Below are 22182 nucleotides of genomic sequence, written 5' to 3'. Positions count from 1 at the left end.
TCTTTGTAGGACGTTAAATGAACTAAATTAGACTATTAAAGCACACTGAGTGAGTCTATGCTCCCACACATGTATGTTTATGTGGGTGCACATGAATGTATAGCTACCTGTACATGTGTGGAAGCCAGAGATCATCCACAGGTATAACTCTTCAGAACCCAACCACCTTGATTTGAGACATGACTCTTGGACCATTGATGCACCTAATAAATGAGACTGGATGGCCAGCAAAGCCCTAAGAGCCAGCTGTCTGTCCCAATTCAACACTGGGATTACAAATACATGCCACCACCATTCTTGACATTTTTTAGGTAGGTTCTGGGAATCGAACTCAGGGCCTCATGCTTATGCTACAAATACTTTGCCAACTAAGCATTCCCCATCCCTGTTATCCTCTATGAGTTTGGTGTTTATGATATGGAAAGCAAGGAGCATTATGACTTCTCAGAAGCAATTATAAAGGTGGAGGGAGACTAGAGGGAAGGGGAAACTCTAAACTCTCACTGTTATAATTCATCATATCTTTACATAGTTCAAAAACATCTTTAGTTTTTTAATTAAACATAGATGGTGCTATTAAGAAAGAGAAAATTTGAGCTCGATAGATGGCTCAGTGGCTAAGGACACTTGGTTGCTCTTCCAGAAGACCTGGTTTCAACTCACAGTCCCCAATGGCAACTCACAACTGTCTATAACGCCAGGTCTTCTGACACCCTCTCACACACACACACATTGAGGCAAATACCCATGTACACAAAATACAATTAATTTTTTTTAAACTGAAAGACAAAATAAGTTTGTTGACATTTATAGTCAATATTTTTTATCACCAAAAGTGTTTACTTTGTATATGCAACATGTTGATATTACATCAAAGTATAATGTCCATTCTTATTTCTGAAGACTATGAGCCAGCTTGAGCATAACATATTTATCTGAGTATAAGTGAAGGATAATAACGCTGAATATAGAAACCACTCTTAAAACACAGCTTATTTTTACTAGAGCCTAATCGTTTTCTTAAGATTGTTTTTATTTCATTGTAAAGATTTTATCCCTTAAAACTTCATTCATTGAGAATCCTGTGTCATTATAAGCTGCTTGGCTTCATGCTAAAGCTTTACTGGGGCGATTCTTCTCAATCACAGCAGCATTACCTTAAACTCCTCACATCGATGTGTCAATAGGCCTGTGTCACATGACTTTTAACTCCCCAAATCCAAGAAACCACTGACTGCAAGAAACCACTGACTGCATCTATGCAACAAGAGTATCTCCTGTTTTGGGAGAGTACCAGAAAAACAGAAACGAATCACCTTCCCAAATGCTTTCCTCACTACTGTCTAGTCATTCTCCCCTGTAACCTTACAACAGAGGCACCACCAATGTGGCTACTTAAAGGAGGAAGCAGGGGTTTACATGTGTGTGAGGGGGTAGTTTACAGAAAGGGTTACATCAGAAACCACTCACTGCCCATGTCAAGCTGGGTTGAGCCCTGCATGTCTTCTGCGGATGGGCATTTCCTCCTCAGTGCCAATGATCAGATCAATGGTGCTTCTTAAACTGTCTAGGAATCCAAAGCAGGATTGACAGGAAGTGCCTTCCTTTTCTTTTCATTCAGTCAAGTAGAATAGCCATCGGCTTCCTGTAAGGCAGCAACATTAGTAAATAGCTCAATAGCATCAAATATTCCGGTCATCATTCCTGGTTTGAAAAGCATCCTTGGAATCTCAATATTATCTCTTCTAAACGGAAAGGAACATGACTCACTGGTATTTCTCTCATCTTGGAACGTGGACTCCTTTGTGAATCTGCAGAAGTAATGCTGTAGTTTCTCGTCCCTGAAAAATACACAAAAATAAAAGACTTCCATTAAGTATTCCTGTCCATAAACCTACTTTTGCCTGTTCAGGTGAGTGGGAACAGACCCAAGACCATGAAGTTGCCTGCCCATATTCCTGTAACTCTGATCTTGGTTGATCTTCAAATTCTTCACTGCTGCCTTTTACAAGAAGTGGTAGGTGTCCCACAGCTACCTGAAGAAATCACATTCAGGTTCTGCTGTGGTTGGTTCATCTTTCCTCACCCAGAAGAAATCTTCCCCATTGGTTTTACCATTGGGAAAGTCTCACGAAATATTGTTTTGCTGGTGCCTTCTGTGAAGTGGCTAGCTTTCAAGTGGTCCTAGCCATACCCAGAATACACAATATTTCTCTGGCATTTTTATGATCAAGCCCATTTCCCTTCTCAGTACTGAAAGCTCATGTATACACACAACATTTAAATCCATTTTCATCTTGACCGTTGTGATCTCCGCATGGCTTTCCTCAAGACAGATATTTCTACTCCACACTATTTATTGTCTTTATGTCAGTTCTATTGGGAGGGTAAGATGGACCAATGGGTAATAACGATTCTTTTTATGAAAATGAGAACCTGAGGCCAAATCTCTGGACTTCACATAAAAGTTAGGATATAGCTACCTATGAGTGCAACCCCAGGCCTGGGGGAAGCCACGACAAGAGGATCTCTGGGGTTTGGTAGCCATCAGCCTAGCTCCGGGTTTGATGAGAGACCCTGTCTTGAAGTAGTAAGATAGGGAGTAATAGCCTACTCCACCCTCTGCACATATATAGCATCCTGTGCACCAGTGTGCCCCTCCCCCCACTATAAAACTAAAAACTCTTAGTACCGTTGCTCAATCAAGTGGTTTCCCTTCAGAAATTACCATAGTTTTATCCATTTTTCGAAGCAGAGATCGCTTCTCCCTGGATTCTCTTTTGATTGCTTACATTAAACTCCCCATCCACTTTTCTTCCTTCCTGATTCTTTTTTTTTTTTTTTTTTTTTTTTTTTGGTTTTTCAAGACAGGGTTTCTCTGTATAGCCCTGGCTGTCCTGGAACTCACTTTGTAGAACAGGCTGGCCTCGAACTCAGAAATCCGCCTGCCTCTGCCTCTGCCTCCTGAGTGCTGGGATTAAAGGCGTGTGCCACCACACCCAGTTTCTTCCTGATTCTTAAAGTTGGTGGGGCTCTGTCCATGTAGGTGTTAGTGGTTGATCCTCCTTCCCTTTTCATGCAACCACCACTTAGTACTTCCAAACAGGTTCCTGGTGTGTTATTGACTCTGTCCCACCTCTGGGTGAGCCAGTTTAAATGAAGACTGGTTAAACAGAACAAAAAAAAAAGAGAGAAAGAGAAAAAGAAAAGAAAATACCATTCTTCAAAAGAGCCCAAATTATTGGATGTTTTAGTAATTGACTATTAACAGTAAGCCCCCACACGTGCTGAAAACATGGAGTCTGCCTTTTCTTCCACTGTAGAGAAAACATTAGACAAGTGCCTTTCAGAGAGATAGGAGTGTAGTACTCAGACCAAACCAACCAGGCTCTTTGTGTAAATGCACATTCCAGGAGCCTAAGACACAGAGTATCTTCCATCTAGCTGCTCAGCCCTAAATGCCTCCTGGTTGTAATTAAGTACTTCAAAGTCTTTCACACACCCTTTTAGAAATGACTGCCCCAATACAAAATGATGTCCAATCAGATGTAAATCATCCCACAGCAGGGAGAGAGATAGGCCAGGGAAGCAGTCGTAAATGTAAGGCTTTGGACTAATCAGAAAGTCTGGTCCCCTGATGAGGATTTTCCTTTCTTCTCATTTGTCATTCCAGCCACTGAGGTCTCAAGTGGCCAATTTGCTCCCTATTGGTAATCAGCTAGTTATTTTTACTCTCAGTCCTCCCTCTGGGACTGTCAGAAGACTCAGAGCAATTCATCGCCCATTTGGGCCAAACTCTTCTATGACGGGAAGTGAAGGACGAAAGATATTTTTCTGCAAGAGATAAAATCAAGGAATATTTCATCATTTATATTCAGTTTTTAAACAATGATTTCCCCGATGAGGTAAGTAAAAGAATGACACAACTGGGTAGATGTGGGGGAGAAAAAGAGAGAAAGCTCCAGGCTACGTCCATTATGCAATGGAAATGATCTCTGGCTGGGAAGTTTGTTACTCTGAGATGACTTGTTCTTAGACTGTCTTTACAACTCCCCAAAGAGCATCGTCTTACACTCATTACTTACTTTGGAGGAAGCTGCCTCTATGAAAATTATAAATGCAGAAAGGAGCATATGAAGGCTGTAGGAGACATTAGTGGTTATCCTAAACCACGCTGCCCTGCCACCTGGGAGGAAGGTAGCCTCTGACGGTTATTTGGTCTGAAAGAGGACAGCTACTATGTTACAGAACATCCCTCCTTCATTCGTGCCCCCCCACCTCTCCGTCCGTCCCCCCCCACACACACACACACCAGGACTTCTCACTTACAGCATCTCACTTTAAAGTGCTTCTTGCATTTCCTTTCTTCCTTCCCCCTAGCAGTTGCTGTCTGTCTCTAACAAAATCATTTCCAAACATGTCTTTAGGTGTTCCATTTCTCTGAGTTCACCTTGGGAGCCACGCAAAGGTTGACTCTGCCGCTCACTGCAGCTGATTCTCTGATGTTAGTACATTGTCTAATGAGTGGGCGTCTCTGTTGCTCTCTGCTCAGATTTCCCTCAGCTATTCTAAAAACCCAAATCACAAAGCCTCAGAGCCAACTGTTCCCCATAGCCAGTGGTTCACATTCTCCAAGTCCAGACTCAGCCTTGAGAGAGATGTTAGTATGACACAAATTGGCATTTTCTTGGCATTTCCTTTGCCCATAGCCAGATCTTTATTCCTTGGAAGGAAGCTGAGAGTTGAATAGCCCTTCTAGCTGTTTCCTTACTGACTGAATTTGGGCATCAACACGATCTGAATCTTGAAATGTTTATCTTCCCCTACCAGCCTCGCTGTCTTGAACCCTTTCCTGTGTCTTTACAATTTATAAATGCCATCCTACGTAACTTTACTTTTAGGTGTGCCGATCTATAAGGAGAATGCAAAGAGACAGAGAAAGCACGTTTACACACCCGTATCAAGTGTTCTACCTTTTCATCTGCTAATTCCCTCCATGCACAGCTATTTGCACACTGGGTGATATCACCCAACAGCTGTCTTGGACTGGAAACTGAAATGCCTGTAGATTTCCAGTCTTTTGTCTTACCTACCCAACAATTTGTCTCCTTTCCAAAACACTAAATTAATAAGGGAATGTTTGGCTCCCTTTGCTGAGAACTGAATCCTATAGCTTTAAAGAAAGCATTTCACAACTTCCCTAATGTTTTAGTGTAATTGTCTAATTTAGTCTGTAATTGTCAAATTTAATTCCAGATTTGCTTTCAAGAATCATTAACTGTGATGTCTTACGGGTATGAGCTTTACTACTTAGTGAAAAAGAAAAATAGATTTTTATAAAAGTTTGTTTTCTAATCTGCAGTTTGGAGGACGTGTGTGTGTGTGTGTGTGTGTGTGTGTGTGTGTGTGTGTGTGTATGTGTGGGAGGGTGTGTACATGTGTATGTATGCGTGAGTGAGTGTATGTGTGTATGTATGGGTGGGTATATATGTGTGTGTATGAAGGTGTGTGGGAGTGTGTATGTGTGTATGTTGGTGTATGTGTGTGTTGGTGTATGTGTGTGTGTGTTGGTGTATGTGTGTGTGTATTGATGTATGTGTGTGTATGTGTGTGTGTTGGTGTATGTGTGTGTATGTTGATGTATGTGTGTGTATGTGTGTTGGTGTATGTGTGTGTGTGTGTGTTGGTGTATGTTTGTGTGTGTTGGTGTATGTGTGTAGGGAGGTGTAGTGGGAGGGATGATACTTTATTTGCCCACTGTACCCAGGTTGACCTATATGAGAACCTTTATGTCTGGTATATTATAGGCTTGTAGATCCCTTGGGTACAATGAACAAAGCTTCCTGTGTCCCATTTTGTACAATAATTAATCAGTTTAATTACTTATTACCCTTAATGAGTATCATTATTATCCATTCTTACTAATTGACATAATATTACACACATACATACAATTGCTTTCTCAGTGAAATATAGATTTCTGAGGCTCTTTCTCTTCCTCCTGATCTACTCTTTCATCTTGCTCTCTGTCATTACAATATCCATCCTCTGCTCTATTTTGGTCATTGCTTTCATTCTCTTTATACTTCAAAACGTTTGTTTATGTGAGAGTGAGACCGTTGCCACTGAACGCTTCTCCAGACTGCCACTGGATTACCTAGGGACATGCAAACATTAGTTGCAGCTCAATACATTCCTACAAACCTTATCTGTTTAACCAACACCTAGACTGAGGGAAAGAATCCAGAAATTAGAGAGCACTTGACCTAATCATAACAAACAAAATAGGAGCTCACATTCTGCTGTCTCCCTACTCCCCCTTTAGCCATTTACTTTTACAGATTTAAAAAAAAAAAAAAAGCTAATGAAAAGTTCAGAAGGAACAATCCAAGCTAAGGGAAATTCAACAACAGAACTGGTCCTGAGGATCAATTGAAGAGAACTTGGGCCTATGATCTGAGACCCTATCAGAATTTGTGCCTGTCTATTCTCAGTTGCTAAAGGAGCCTTCCTGTGAAATTGATCAGTCCCTCACAGGGGACCAAGATCTCCCAAGCAGTCAGGATTGCACCCCTACATCAGGCTTCCTTGCAGGAAGCTGTCATACTTTCTACAAAGCCATTTCTTAGGGTTTAAATGAAGTTAAAACAGCATGTCTCTACAGGGACTTAAAGTCTTGCTTTCCCTTGGGGTCCTTGCCTTGAAAATGTCAGTGAAGCTCAAAAATAACAAGGGAAAGGCTCCCTGGCTAAAGACCAATCTCTAGTACAATGATTACATCATGAGCTACATCATAGAAATGTTTTCCTGGTTCTTATATAGAAGCTGACATACAGGACTGTACTTGTCTTCCGCTCGTGTTGAGATCGTGTGCAGATTTCAAACTTTCCTGTTCTGAATGGGTACAAGCTGTGATATTGCCATTCAAGGACTTCCAGTAGCGGCAAAAGGAAAATTACGAACCAACTCCCCTCAGAGAGGAAGTGCCTATTCAAACAGCCGCTGTTGGCTGTGAGCACAGGCCGCGGTTACCTCCTTCCTACCAGGAATGGCCCAGTGTCCAGCACTGTTGCTTCTCCAATCACAGGCTGTTAAGATTGGCATGTCAAGAGGATGCTTGGCAAGTGCAGCGTTTGGCAGAGCCTCATTTATCCCATAAGTACTCTGGGAAAGAATTAGCTACAGGCATTTTCCCCAAAGACAGAATTGTGCATGTGCATTGATTCTGTTTAATTTATAACAAATACCTCTAAAGGGGGTGGTGGAACACATATAGCTTGGAAATCTTCTACACAATCTATTGACAAATGTCTCCAGGATTCCCCTTTGTTTTTCCTCACCGCTGGAATGGAATGTGAACAGGCAAGAGGTAGTACACACACTACAGACAGGACAGGCCTTCGCTATGTCCCTCTCTCATTTACGTCTAAGATTAAAGAAAAACTGAGCAGAATTACCATTTGGTTCATATTTTTATTGCCTCCTAAAAGCCTCACTTTATAAGCGCTGGTGTCTGCTCTTTGCCCGGGTCACATTTGGGATGGAATAACTGGAGATTCCCAGAAAGCCCCTCCCTGATTGCTGTTCCTTTCACCTTTCCCACAGTCCTTGTTCTTGAGGTCAAGACTAGACACTCTTGATTGTGGCAATGGGGCTGTATTCCTGCCAAGAGCTCTGCCTAGATGTCACTTGAGAAATACTGGACAGATGAATTCTTCTCATCACTCCTGACTCCAAAGTAGGCTGTCCCTTCCGTGGAAATACTGATGACGTTTCAATGTGGCCCTTACAGGAATCTCCTTTCAAACCACAAGTAACCGTCATGAGGATGGTGCATTATTTTTCTAGTTGGTGTGATAAGATACCCGAGAAACAGCTTAAAGGGAGGATGGCATTATTTTGGCTTACAGTTTGAGGATGCAGCAAGATCACGTGGTGTGGAAGGTATCGTGGCAGGAGCCTGAGGCATCCTCAGCCAGGAAGAAGAGAGTAATGGATGCTGCTTCGCACTCATGTTCCCTTTTCATATGGTTGGGTCTCCCCACACTCTAACCTAATCTAGAAGCTTCCTAATAGGCATGCCCAGAAGTCGATCTCCTCTGATTCCAGATCCTGTCAAATTGGCATTATTGACTGTCACAGATGGCATTTAAGTTATTGCTATAGCATCATTACTTTAACCTTCCTGCAGTTTACCTTCCCATTTGTAGGCCTTATCTAAAGCCTGGCACTGGGCACTGGACCAAGTGGACAGCTTTTAAGAGGGTACTCATAGTCCCTTCCCTACAGAGCCCCATTTGCTAGGACACAGACACTATGCTGGCAGATATCTAAGTATGATAAGTGTAGAATCTTACCAAGAAAGGTTCCAAAGGACTGGGAACCCGGGTCATCTCATCAGATACTTTCCGGTGCACTTCTCCTAATGAGGATAGTACATACTGGCAGACACTGGAGCACAGTAAGGTCTCATTATTATGTCTCCCAGCTGTAGTAACAGGTCCTAAGGTGGCCACCTTCTAATGAGGCTCACATTATACCTTCGGGTAAACTTAAATCCAAATTAAGACAAGAATATAGAGGAAGGGGAACAGGCAGGCAGAGAGAGACAAGAATAGCGGAGAATCAACAATAGAGATGTGTGTGTGTGGGAGAGAGAGAGAGAGAGAGAGAGGGAGGGAGGGAGAGGGAGAGGGAGAGGGAGAGGGAGAGGGAGAGGGAGAGGGAGAGGGAGAGGGAGAGGGAGAGGGAGAGGGAGGGGAGAGAGGGAGAGGGAGGGGGAGAGGGAGAGAGGGAGAAAGGGAGAGGGAGAGGGAGAGGGAGAGGGAGGGGGAGAGAGGGAGAGGGAGAGGGAGAGGGAGAAAGGGAGAGAGAGAGAGAGGGAGAGGGAGGGGGAGAGGGAGAGAGGGAGAGAGGGAGAGGGAGGGGGAGAGGGAGAGAGGGAGAAAGGGAGAGAGAGAGAGAGGGAGAGGGAGGGGGAGAGAGGGAGAGGGAGGGGGAGAGAGAGAGAGAGCGAGAGAGCGCTGAACTTTCAAGTAATCCTATTGGCAGACATTCTTCCTTGTCTGAGAGAAAACATACATAAAGCTTGACTCCAGACACCTGGACATGAGTCACACATCATGCTCCCAGCACACACAAACTCTGGCTTTGGACATGCTGCCTCTGTGTCTTCATTTGTACTCCAAAGACTGGGCTGTTTCAGCACTGGAATAAGATAAGCAAGTTAATGCCCAGCAGCCGTGCTTTCAGTGTGTAGGAATGCTTTGAAACACGCCTCTTCAAAGCTCCTCATGTAAATGAACGTGTGTCCAGTGCATGGAAAGGACTTTCTGCCTTGAACTTGCTTGAGTTGAAAGGCAAACAAGGCTGTGGAACTCTCTGGTACCCAGAGAGAGGGAATGTGCAGGTTTTCCTCTGCAATTTGTTTCCTACCATCTCCAGTGTGTGTCTGTGGTGTTCCTAATGTCTCCAGGCTTGCTCACATCAGTCATTTCCCATCTGTGCTGGTTTCTCTCTCTCTCTCTCTCTCTCTCTCTCTCTCTCTCTCTCTCTCCCCTTTCCCTCTCCCCATCCCCCCTCACATGTTCCTGTGTATCTATGCTATCTAGTGACCATATTCAATCTTGCAGGAGTCATAATGCATGTTCTTTGGCCTGTGTTCATAATGTCCTCATGAGACTATAGGGGTATAGAACATCCTTGTTGTCTGAGTATACTTACACTTGGCAAGCAAAGTTTTCCTAGACCATGTTGCTCTGAAAGCCCATGGAGGAAATGGATTGCAGCATGAGTAGAGGAGGTCAGACTTAGGGGCGCCCATTGATGAAAACCGTATTTGCCAAATCAAAAGCAATACTCCATCACGTTTGGGAACAGTTAGTTCTTCTTGAGTACCTAGAAGGATGACAAACTTCTTATCTTCTGTGCTGGATTATCTTATTCTACGGTTCATTATCAGGAAAGAATTTCTCTTGGGAAATGGAGAGCAATGAACTTTTAGGAACTGTTCCACTTTAGATTTCAGGTGACCCCCCTTCCTCCTCACCCTCCGAAAGGCTTGTTGTAAAACTTTCCCTCTCTAGCGTCTGGTGCTACTGAGAGTTGATTGAACCACAGAAACTCCACATTCATCAATGGGTCCATCTATTTATGGATTTGTAATGTGATATCATTGGGAATGCTGGAAACTTAGAAGGTGGGGTCATCTTGAAGGAAGCAAGTCACTGGAGTGTTTCCTTGGTGGTTTTGCTGTGTTGATGAGTGCTTTGGGCACCCAGGAGGTGAACAGCTGTGCCCTCAAATGCTCTTCCATTGTGACCTTCCATCTTACCACAGCCCATAAATAACGGAGCCAGCTGAATGTAGGCTGTAACACCTGAAACTATAAGCCAAAATATATTTCCTCCTTTTTAGTGTTCTCTCAGTTATTGCCCTTGGGAATGGTTTCTCGAGATCTGTTATCTGCCCTGCTCAAGATCAAACCATTATCAACCACCATGTTTTAAGAGAGGATGACCAAGAGCAGAGAAAGAGGTAAGCATCCTGATTTGGATCATCCGGTCTCTCAGGGAGTGAGAAGGTGACTCTTACTTGAGTCAGGGATGATTGCCCCACAGTTCTTCACTTTACGGACCTCATCAATCCTAGAAAGAAGGATGAACAACCCAAGATATAAGATACAATTTGTGAAACACATGAAACTCAAGAAGAATGAAGACCAAAGTGTGGACACTTTGCTCCTTCTTAGAATTGGGAACAAAACACCCATGGAAGGAGTTACAGAGACAAAGTTTGGAGCTGAGACGAAAGGATGGACCATCTAGAGACTGCCATATCCAGGGATCCATCCCATAATCAGCCTCCAAATGCTGACACCATTGCATACACTAGCAAGATTTTGCTGAAAGGACCCTGATATAGCTGTCTCTTGTGAGACTAGGCCGTGGCCTAGCAAACACATAAGTGGATGCTCACAGTCAGCTATTGGATGGATCACAGGGCCCTCAATGGAGGATCTAGAGAAAGTACCCAAGGAGCTAAAGGGAACTTCAACCCTATAGGTGGAACAACAATATGAACTAGTCAGTACCCCCAGAGCTCGTGTCTCTAGCTGCATATGTATCAAAAGATGGCCTAGTGGGCCATCACTGGAAAGAGAGGCCCATTGGTCATGCAAACTTTATATGCCCCAGTACAGGGGAACTCCAGGGCCAAAAAGTGGGAGTGGGTGGGTAGGGGAGTGGTGGGGAGGGTATGAGGGACTTTTGGGATAGCATTGGAAATGTAAATGAGGAAAATACCTAATAAAAATATTAAAAAAGAAAAAAAAAGAAGGATGAACAAAGCAGTGAGGTAGAAGGTCAGCTTGGTAAACAGGCAGCCAGATGTGAGGAAAGGCAGATTGCTGGAAGGAAAGGCAGAATGGTGGAAGTCTGAAGAACAGAGCTGAGTTGGATCGGAGTATACAACCCAGATATATATCACTTAGTAACTGTAATCTTGAACAGTCGGTTATCCTTGTTGAGACCCAACTTGCTCATCTGAGAAATGGATGATATTGTTCTAGAGCTACTGTAATAATAATTGTAAGTCAAATTATTGAGAAAGTACTCACCATAGCTCCTGACATATAGTAGGTACTTAATCTGCAATAGGGTTTTTTGGTTTGTTTTTCATTCATCCATTTGAGAAGCCATTGTGACCACTGGATAGTTTAGATCTCTTAAAATTTCTTCTTTCCTCAAAGGGGACTTTATCATTGACTATTGTCCCAATTGCCCTATTCAGACTGTAAGTCACTCTCCTCCCTCGTATGCTACTTTGCTTCTATCCCATGGGACCTTTATGTCTAGTGGGTCACACAGTTGTCTTAGATTCTTATGTCCATTCTGTCTCATTGTAACATGGACTATCGCCTGTAACACATTACTTGGAAACATTACTCATAGCAGGTGCTAATCAATATCTATTGGTTGAACTAAAGAAGACTGAAGCAAGCAGTTAAGTATGGGTCCAAGGCTGGTGTTTCCTGACACTATGAATGTAATATTTGGGAAATCCCCATCAGCCTGCTTTCTCCTCCATAAGTTATTAATTATGCCCTTTTTTCCCAGGCTATACATAGAGCACCACTGACCAAGCATGCTTACCAATGGCAGCTTCCTGTCTTTGTAAATAAGAAAAGGATTGGGGAGAAAACATCTAGAAGAATCGCCATCCATGCCACAGGAACATAAGTGTAGGCTTCATGATCCCCAGAGAGACAGTGAAGACACATATATTGACAAGAAATATTCCTGCAAATGTCTTCAGTCTGGTATGGTAACCAATATGAAGAGGCAGGGGCATTGCCAGTTTTCAAGATCATCTCCACTGTATCCACAGGGACAACTGCTTCAGGAGGCGACATTAGAATGTGCCTGTGTACCTTTCCCCTGCTTCAGGGATCTAAAGATGAGCAACATCATTACCATGGCCTAGCGCAGGGCCCTGAGCAGGGCTGTGCCCTTCAGTATCTCAGGGTTATTACCAAAAAGCAGCTCCATGAGGTCTGAGACTGAATGGTGGGCAAGTTATTTTTCCACTCAAAGAAAACTATATAGCAACATATATATATAGTGATGGCGATGATTCCCACCAATCAGAGAGTGATGGGAGATAATCCCTGTAGAACACTGGGCCAGATCTCTGGGGCATGATAACTACTAACCAGAACAATTAAAACACATGTTGAACAGTTTCTTGATTTCTAAGCTAGAATATGTACAAATATGCCTTCCGGACTTCTCTAGCCTGTCATTTGGTGGCCAGTGAGAAGTCCAGAGGCTGTCATAGGTTTGGCCGACAGTTTAAGTGGTGCCAGGATTGTGTCAGTGTGACTGGCCACAGACATGTCATGTTCCTATGAGTCTGCCTTGTGATGGAAATGAGAATCATTGTCACTGGCTTAGAATCTGATAATCTCACAGTTTCTGAAATATAGACCAAGGCTTTTCTTGCCAGTAGGCATCATCATCTGTATATGTGTGTGTGTGTGTGTGTGTGTGTGTGTGTGCACTATTGTATCCCTGAGGCTGGGGGTGTGCAAGAACGATATGAGTTTCTGGCTAATGAAGAAGGCAGCTGTCACATTTCTCTGTTCCTTCCACTCATATGAAAACTTTAAGATACATTATTAGGATGCATTAAAAATGAAGTCTGGAGATGTGGAGAGATGACTCAGCAGTTAAGAGCGCCAGATGCTCTTCCAGAGAATCTGGGTTCAATTCTCACCACCCACATGGCAGTTCACAACTGTCTGTAACTCCAGTTCTGGGGAAGCCAACATCCTTATGCAGACATGCAGTCAGGCAAAACACTAATGCACATGAAATTTAAAATAAATAAATATTAAAAAAAAGATAAAAATGAAGCCTGAAGCCACCTCAAGTCTTTGGGAGAGAAGCTTCACCTTTCTGAGAGTAATTAGAACTCACATTTGTGTGTGCGTCAGGCACTTTCTATATTAGTCATTTACTCGGCCATGTGCTTGTTTAACCTGCATTGGTCGAGTGCCAACCTTATGCCAGGCACTGTGGATTCAATGTTAACCAGGACATCTGTGTATCGTATATCATGAAACTTCAGTATTGATGATGGAGGTAAAGATGCAATCATTTGCTTTGAATCTATAGAATCAAGTCATAATTAGTTGTCAGTTCATTCATAAGGACTTGGTAACCCTCAGTTGCTTGATTGATGAATTGTGATCAATAGTATAAAGCAGGTATACAGGGTATTTCTCTGTTCTCACGTAGGTAAGTAATGTCCTACTCTGAAAACTTAGCAAAGACTTCTAAGCAGAAATAACATTTGAATTATGATATTTAAAGTTAGGTGAAGTTTATATGTGTAGTCTTCCTTTGCAGATGAAGAAATAGGAACTCGGAACAGTTGTATGACTTATTTAAAGAGTTGAGGTTTGAAACAAAACAGCAACAGCAACAAAAGCAAGCAAGCAAACAAGCCAAAATTAACCCACCACTGCATGCTTTGCATAGAACAGATTGCAGTTCTAGAAGTAGGAAAGTTCAAGATCGGGGACATGTCTGATGAGGGTACCGTACGTTGTCATTCGATGGCATATGGCATCACATGGGAGAGCAAATAAAAGAGCTGAGTGACACTCATGGAGGAAAGAGGGAAGCATGACAAGAAAGGAAGCAGCTGGGCAATCTCAGGAGCCTGGTGTGTTTGTAGAAGCCAGCCCAGTTCCTTGGTACTTAGCCTTACTACAAATGAACACCCATGCCTTCAGGAATGGACCTACGCCTGGGGAGAAGGCTCAGCTGGCAAATCACTGACTCACAAACACGAGAGCCTAGTCCTTATCCCCAACATTGACATAAAAAGCTATGCATATAACCCTAGCACTGGGGACACAGACCAGAGCATCCCTGAGTCTTTCTGGTCACCTGGTATAGCTAAATTAGTGATATCCAGGGCCAGTTAGAGACCTTATCCCAAAAGATAAGGTAGAGAGATGTCAGTAGAAAAAAATAGCCAACGTTGACCTCTTACCATCATTAACACACCCACATGCATGTGTGCATGGGCACACATACAGAAAATTATACATATACATGAACACACACACACTCACACACACTGACACTCACCAAAAAGAACTGAGCCCCCATAATCTAACCACCTCTCATGCCTCCTTCTCTTAAATGTTGCAACACTTTCCACTTGGGGGGACGTTAAACTCTAAGGGAACAAATGATTTCTGAAGCCTAACATACTGTACTTCATGAGATCCAGATTTTACGGCTCCAGTTCTAACTCTAGACCTGGTATTCTTTCTGGCCTGCTGTATTTGATGTATTTATATTCTAAGAAAAAATATATGTTGGTGTTGCTCAAAAGATTTTCTCTAAGTCTATGAAATGTGTGCTGGGCTTCTGAAGAGGTTCTGGTTCAGCTGGTCCAGTGGACTAAGGAAAGGGAGGGCACATTTGTGTGGGCTCCTCAAGTGATTGGATGCACAGTGCTGATGAGAACATGTTCTGGATCTTTCTGATGTCTCTGCTCCAGGAATCAGTTAGAGCACTTCATGGTGGAAACTAATACTACCGTAAATCAAAGCTCTCCCTGTCACTAGCAGCCTCGGCGTTGTGGCCCTTGGGGTCTCTGTGAAGCTAGGACTACATTGGCATTTGTCAACCCTGATTAAATGACGCTTATATCTCCAGTCTGGACAACTGACCTTGAATCTCCAGAGAAAGGGCCCAGGAATCGGCACTTACTGGAAGTTTCCATTTGACTGAATGGTAGATGATCTCAAAGGTCCCTTCTGACTTGAAAATCTTCTGCATCTATGAAATCAGCTAACCCTTGTGGCCTGGAGACATTATGAGACAGTGGAGGATGCAAGGGACATTACAGAAAACTCAGCTTCGGGGGAGGGGCGGGGGATGACTGGGGCTGGGGGCTGACGCATTGCCAAGACCTACTGCTCTACTCAGCAGTGTCTTTGTGAAAATAGTAACCCCCCTCTTTCCCCTGACTGATTTATGTGACAGTTGGAAGGCACCAGAACAGTGTGTTCCTCCCCTCAGCATTATTAACATAAATATGTGCACGGGCCTTCAGCTCCTGCTTTCTGTGTACACTAGGCTTAAGGGGCCTTGAAAGCCGCAGGCCAGCTGAAGAAAAACCAGGGAGAGGAAGTGTTGTTAGAGACACTGGAATGAAAGGGGGGAAAAGGACAGGAGGTTGCTAAGAGACAATGTCAAGCTGGGCCATGGGATTAGCAGCCAGAATCAAAGCAAGACCTTAATGGTATATTCTTGCAGTAGGAGCCCTTTCCAAGCACAAGGGGTGGAGGGTGATTGCCCAAGTAATTCCACCCCAAATCAGGCGGAAAGGCCCCTTCTCCTTCTTGGCTGGATGCAAAGTAAAAACTAAGTGATTTAAAAAATAATTCTAGCTAATACCATCCTCTAGCTCCGGGTAGAGGGGAGCAGTGCTTAACTGTAGGCTGACTGGCAGTCTTTACTATGCTAATGAACACCAAGAATCACTAATCCTCAAATTGCTTGCAACCTGTTTATTGAGAGTGGTCAAACATTTTCCAAGATATATTTTGGGAAGCTGACTTATAAAATGACTATGATACTTCATAGCCCTATGTTTTGGTTTCAAACATAAATCAGTTTAAACAATAGCCTTGTGAATTGGTTTTTACCGCACCCCCATCCCCTTTGCAGAAGTAAAGGCCCAAAGAGGCTCAGCAACTTGTTCAAAGCCTCAGCTAGTGGGGAATGAAGAACTTGGGGAGGGGGTTCTAGGATCCGGATTTGCATCTTGCTCCTGCTGACACCTCAAGCTATGACTCCGTTTTCACATGTGAGAAATGGAGACATATCTTACAGAGTTGCCAAGCTTAGAGATAATACAAATGCTATATGTCCCAAAAAGAGCTATAGATACCATCACTTCTGCCCCTTGTATCATCAACACCGTCATCGCTGCGTTGTCGTCGTCGTGAATTTAATACTTGGAAAGGCAGTTCATAGAAGGGTTTTGGTTGAATCAAGTGAAATAGTAGGTTTAGGCATGCAAGAGGCTAGGTAAATGATAAACCTCTTGAGAGAAATGGAAAAGCTTGTTGCCATTCTTTGGGCCAATCCTGCTATCAGCTACCAGACATGGAGTATCATTTTGGGCATGAGACTTCATGGGGCTAGTTCCTGCTTTACAGCAGATGGTTGGTAGAGCCAGAGGAGCTGGTGTCTTCTGCCTACCTTGCCATCGTAATCCTTCAGGGGCTTGTTCACACCGCTTTCTAAGCTCTGGCCTTGAAGTGCCTGAACCCACGTGTCTGTGATGATTCCTAGGAAACACAGGCATTTGGGAACTTCCAACTGATTCTCACCATCAGCCTGCTTTTGAGGCCACTGGACTGGACTGGGCACGGCAGCACAACCCTTAAACCCCAGTACTTTGGAAGCAGAGGCAAGGACAGAGGCAGAAGCATGTGAGCCTCTATGAGTTCAAGGCTAGTCCACAGAGTAAGTTCAAGATTATCTAGGGCTGCAGTGTAAGAGCCTGTCAAACAAAACAAAACAAAACAAAACAAAACAAAACAAAACAAAAACAAAAAACTCAAACAAAAACAAAAACAAAAATGAAAACCCTTAAAAAACAAACAAACAAAAAATAAAACAAACTAAATAAAGAAATAAACAAAACCTACCAACGTCTGGACTGATGAAGATGTGGAAAGTCTTTCTATTCATTTTTCCCTCAATGACTCAGAGGACCTAGTAGAATTATCTTTTGGCGCATTTTTGGTTATTATTCTTGGTTGGGTTTGGAGGGAGTATTACTTCTGGTTATTATTCTTGGTTGGATTTTTGGGGAAGTATCATTTTTGGTTATTATTTGCTGTGGTCTTCCCTTGTGCAAGTACACAACTTTCAAACACTCTGGCCTTTGAATGTCAATTTATTTATTTATTTATTTATTTTGCCATGCTTCCTGTTCAATACAGTAGCTTGCATTGGAAAATAGAGGACTGTGAGAGGCCTTGGGTAATGACACTGCACAGACATGTATACTAACTAGGTCTGGGTTCAGATCACCATGTGGAATGAAGGAGGGAGATAAAATAGATGGGAGAGGAAAGTTATGGAGTATGGGGGTCGTGTGTCCACCCAAGAAGGCCATGATATACAAAATATTTATTGTTGCTGACATCAGCTATATAATGCCAGTGAAAAGTCAGGCAGGAGAAATAAAGTCCCCAGCTATGGTTTAGAAATTGCCTTCAAGACAACAGGAAATAAAACTGCTCCCAAGTTCTTGTAGATTGGCATCTTTCCCTTCGTGGACTAGCATGCACATGAGTAACATTTTCATGGCTGACTTTAAATTAGCCCTGATTTCTCTGTCAAGTAGAGTTAAAGTTCTCGGTAAGATGTTTCATTGCTTGCCTTAATGTGATGATTTCAAGCCTTCTAAATATTTATGCCAGTGTCATTATTTAGGAAAATAATAAAAAAGAAAAGGTTAGCCTTCACCACTATTATTGGTCTGGGGTTCTAACATATATCCTAAAAATAGTTCATACTTGAAAATTGAATTCTTTATTAAAATGTCACCACATGAAGATATGTACTGGAAGAGAATATGAATGCTTGCCTCTTTCTAGTTACATAATGCAGGGCAATAGTCTTCGATTCCTTACATATCAGTTTGTGGATTTTTTTTTTCATTCTGATTCAAAGATAATTGTATCTGATTTGATGGTTATTAGGAAGGTGAAAGGAGAAAACCAAGGTCAAGAGTTTGGTACATACTAAAAGCTTAAGAAGTTGTAGCATTTTTTTTATCTTTAGTTTTTTCCAATTAGGTTTATTCATCATGAGTCTTCTTGTGACTAAGTACCAGTGCCTCCCTTAGTTTATATCCCCTCATCTGTGAAAAAGGAATAATTCTATGTATTCACAATGTTGTCAATGTGTCATGACTGTTGGTTCCATGTAAAACACTGAGCATCCTGCATGTTTATCAGTGCTGACACGTTCTTTGCAGAAATGATGCGCTATCTTTTTTACAAAGCTCCTTCATTCAAAAACCACACCATCCATTCCTTTGTATAAGTACATCTCAATCCATTTTGGAGCCCTGGAAACAAAATGACCCAAAGGTGTGATGTCACCACTTTCTGTTCTCAGGGAGGGCATCTCTTAGGTGAGGAAGAGGCCAAGAGCCAAGTGCTAGAAAGCATATGTGTTACCTCGTGAGTTCTAGGCCCTTTTGCCTAGAGAACATTTCCCAAAATGCTATTATCAACCATCACGTTGGCTGACCCAGTGCAAGTAACACAGGGCAGAATGAGTGTATTGGTGATTTTATGTCAACCTGAGAGAAGTTATAGTCACCTAAGAGGAAGGAACCTTAAGAAAATGCCTCCAAAGCCGAGTAGTAGTGGTGATTGCCTTTATTACCAGCACTGGGGAGGCAGAGGCTGATGGATCTCTCTGAGTTTGTCTACAGATTAAGTTCCAGGATAACCGAGGTTATACAGAGAAACTTTGTCTCAAAAAAAAAAAAAAAAAAAAAGGAAGAAAGAAAGAAAGAAAGAGAGAGGGGGAGGGGGAGGGAGAGGGAGGGGGAGAGGGAGATGAAGGGAGGGAGGGGGAAGGAGAGGAAGAGGGAGAGGGAGAGGGAGGGAGGGAGGGAGGGAGGGAAGGAGGAAGGAAGGAAGGAAGGAAGGAAGGAAGGAAGGAAGGAAGGAAGGAAGGAAGGAAGGGAAAATGCCTCCATAATATCGGACTGTAAGCAGGCCTCTAAGATATTTTTTAATTAGTGATTGATGGGGAAAGGGACCAGTCCATTGTAGGTAGTGCCATCCCTAGGCTAGTGGTCCTGGATTCTATAAGAAAGCAGGCTAAGCAAAGCCAGAGGGAGTGAGCCAGTAAGCAGCATCCCACCATGGCCTCTGCATCAACTCCTGCCTCCAGATTCCTGCCCTACTTAAGTTCCTGTCCCAATTTCTTTCAGTGATGAACAGTGATGTGAAAGATTAAGCCAAATAAACCCTTTTCTCCCAATCTTGCTTTTGTCCTGGTGTTTCATCACAACAAGGATAACCCTAACTGGAACAGTGATAAACTGTTAGCATTTTCTATTCCCCATGAGCTCTGTAGATGAGAGGAGTGTCCATTTTTCTGGGCGTGATGAGGCTTGAAGAGGATAGACAGTATTTGAGAGGAAGATGGGAGAGAAAATGGCTTGCTTGAAGAACACCCAGAGCATACACATGGCCAACGACTCATAGTCAACAATAAGCAATGTGAAAACAATGAGACTTGACAGGGGAAGCTAGGCTGGTACACACGACTTCCGTACCGGGATAAGACAGGTGAAACACAGCATGAGCCACAAGAAAATCGGGTGTCATGATCAGGTCTGATTTTCAGGACCCACCCTGGCTGCTTTGCTGTGAAAAAAAAATGTGAGGATACAGATTATACGAGAGACTGTCAGTTTCTTCTATCAGCTGTTGTAATAAGTGTTCCTTCTTTGAGTGAGTGTAAGAGGTGAGAGTACAGGAAAATATGAAGTTCAGCATGGCCAGTCCTTGCTGAGGCATTTAGAGGTAGTAGAAATGGTGCTCACTAGACACCACACATAATTTATATGGGGAGTAATTTCCAAGACTGTGGTCAATGGACTTCACATCCTGGTGTCCATACCCTTGAATAACCCTCTCCTTGTGAAAGTGGGCTGTACTGAATACTTCCTTTTCACAAAAAGAATATGGCTAAAGTGATGAGTCTTCCTTGACTGTGCTACAGAAGACTGAAATGACAATCCTGCAGACGCTGCTTCCCTGTCCTCAACGTGCTAACACCCCCTACTTCTCCATGCTCACTCTAATGTCGCTCCCTGTAGAGAGGTCCTCAGGATAAGGAACTGAGCCATCCAACCACCCTCAAGAAACTGCCTCAGCCTTAGCTGGAAGAATCACAGCTAGAGGCAGAGCCTCCTCGTAGCTTGATTGACATCCCAGTACAAACGACTCAGGTAAGCTGTGCCTGGCTTCCTGACCCTTGGGAAATGTTAGGCCAGAAATTGTTTTATTTTAAGCTGCTAAGATCATAAGTGACTAGTGTGTTACACAACACTTACAGTCAAGATATTCTCATAGGATGTCAGACACCAAGAGAAGGAGTGAATGGCGAGTACTCACATATATGACCAGGAGAGCATAAATAGCCAAGGATGGTAATACAGGAGAAAGCTTGATAAGTTAGCTGGTGCTGTGATTCACAAAGAAATCATGGGCACATGCTGGGAGGGGTTGGGGAAGAAAGGGTGTCAGGGCCCCTGTGGGCTACCTGTACTCCTCATGAGATGCTCTTGAAGTTAACCCCCAGTTACCGCTTCAGGCCGAAATGTGACTTTTTGAGGATTAACAATAGGATCTGGGTTTGCCTTCTGTGTTGTGCTCAAATTCTTGTTTGGATTTTATGATTCAGCATTTCTAAATGCTCTCCTAAATACGTTTATTAATGAATTTAGCAGCTGGCTCTGCAGGGGCCCCTCCAAACTCTTCTTTCCCGGTCTCTGCATTCTGAACCCACTGGTGCACTCTATAAACTCTTGTCTTTTTTCTTCATTATTATCTGTCGTTCCTTGAGCAGACTTGGAAATGGTGTAGAAAATCCATATAGGAGTGTGAAGTCAGGGTCTTCACCGCTGTAGTCAAATTCTTGCCCTTGCTTGAGTTTGCTGCCTGTCAGAGGTTCGTGGGTTGTCACTGGTCATGCTCTCTAGACTAAACTGTTCCCATTCAGCTCAGAACAGAACTATCAAGGGAGAAGGCAGTGCTGCTTCAGTGCTGCGTGGGCTCAAGGATATGTATCAACTGTTCTGTGGAACTGGTTTGAAGAGGTTGGGTTGAGCACAAACTCCCAAATGGCCAGAACTTCTTCCTCTAAAGCAATAAAGGAGCTAACCTTTGTGGTTTCTTACCTGCCAGGCAAACCCTACACTCTTCTAGAAGCTGCCAAGGCAGCAGCTGCCTGAGACATGCCATAAATAGCCTGCAGAGCAATTTGCTTTCAAAGAGAAACAGGCAAGGGAGTGCAGGGAGGCAGCCAGCAGTGGGCCCAGCCTTAAGTCTGGAAAATTTGGCAGCAGCAAAATGCACACTGCTCAGCGTGTGTCTCTAAAGGACCTCACAAGCTCAATACTGTCCTCAACCCCCACCTACCTGTACATTCATGAGCAAGATCAGTTGGGTTACCTGTACCTACATATTCTAAGGCCAGAGCTGCCTGAAATCACCTTGCCTTTTTTTTTTTTTTTTTTTTAAAGTTGTCACCTTCTCTCAATAAAGTTTGTTTTCTCTCCTTGACTTCTCTCAAGGCAGAAGAAACAGATGCAGGGACTATTTGAGAAAATATGCAGTTTACTGAACAGCTGTTGCGGTTCTTCCCAGCATTGATCTCAGAAGATGATGTGATGGGTTGCGTACCAGGGTCTCCTATCACCAGATTCCTGGCTTCTTTGTTCTCATTCTGGAAAACAACAGGGCTCTTCTAGCCTCAGGTTGTAATGTGGTTTTACCACCTTGTTTTTTAGCTCCTGGGTAAATAGCTCATCACCTCCTCAAAGAGGCCC

General features: G+C 43.2%; 1 long non-coding RNA gene across 3 annotated transcripts in view; it reads right to left on the bottom strand.

Moving 5' to 3' along the window:
• Positions 1 to 819: 819 nt before the first annotated feature.
• Positions 820 to 22182, bottom strand: part of Gm38863 — a 44865-nt gene continuing 23502 nt past the window's right edge. For all 3 annotated transcript variants that reach the window (XR_869274.2, XR_869276.2, XR_869277.2), the window contains 2 exons: positions 1771 to 1841; positions 820 to 1645 (listed from right to left, as the gene is read on the bottom strand). This is a non-coding gene — a long non-coding RNA (predicted gene, 38863). The remainder of the gene's footprint in view (positions 1646 to 1770; positions 1842 to 22182) is intronic.

This window comes from Mus musculus, chromosome 6 (assembly GCF_000001635.26).
Source record: "Mus musculus strain C57BL/6J chromosome 6, GRCm38.p6 C57BL/6J".
In the NCBI taxonomy this organism is placed as follows: Eukaryota; Metazoa; Chordata; class Mammalia; order Rodentia; family Muridae; genus Mus; species Mus musculus.
This window is presented reverse-complemented; position numbering and strand designations above follow the sequence as displayed.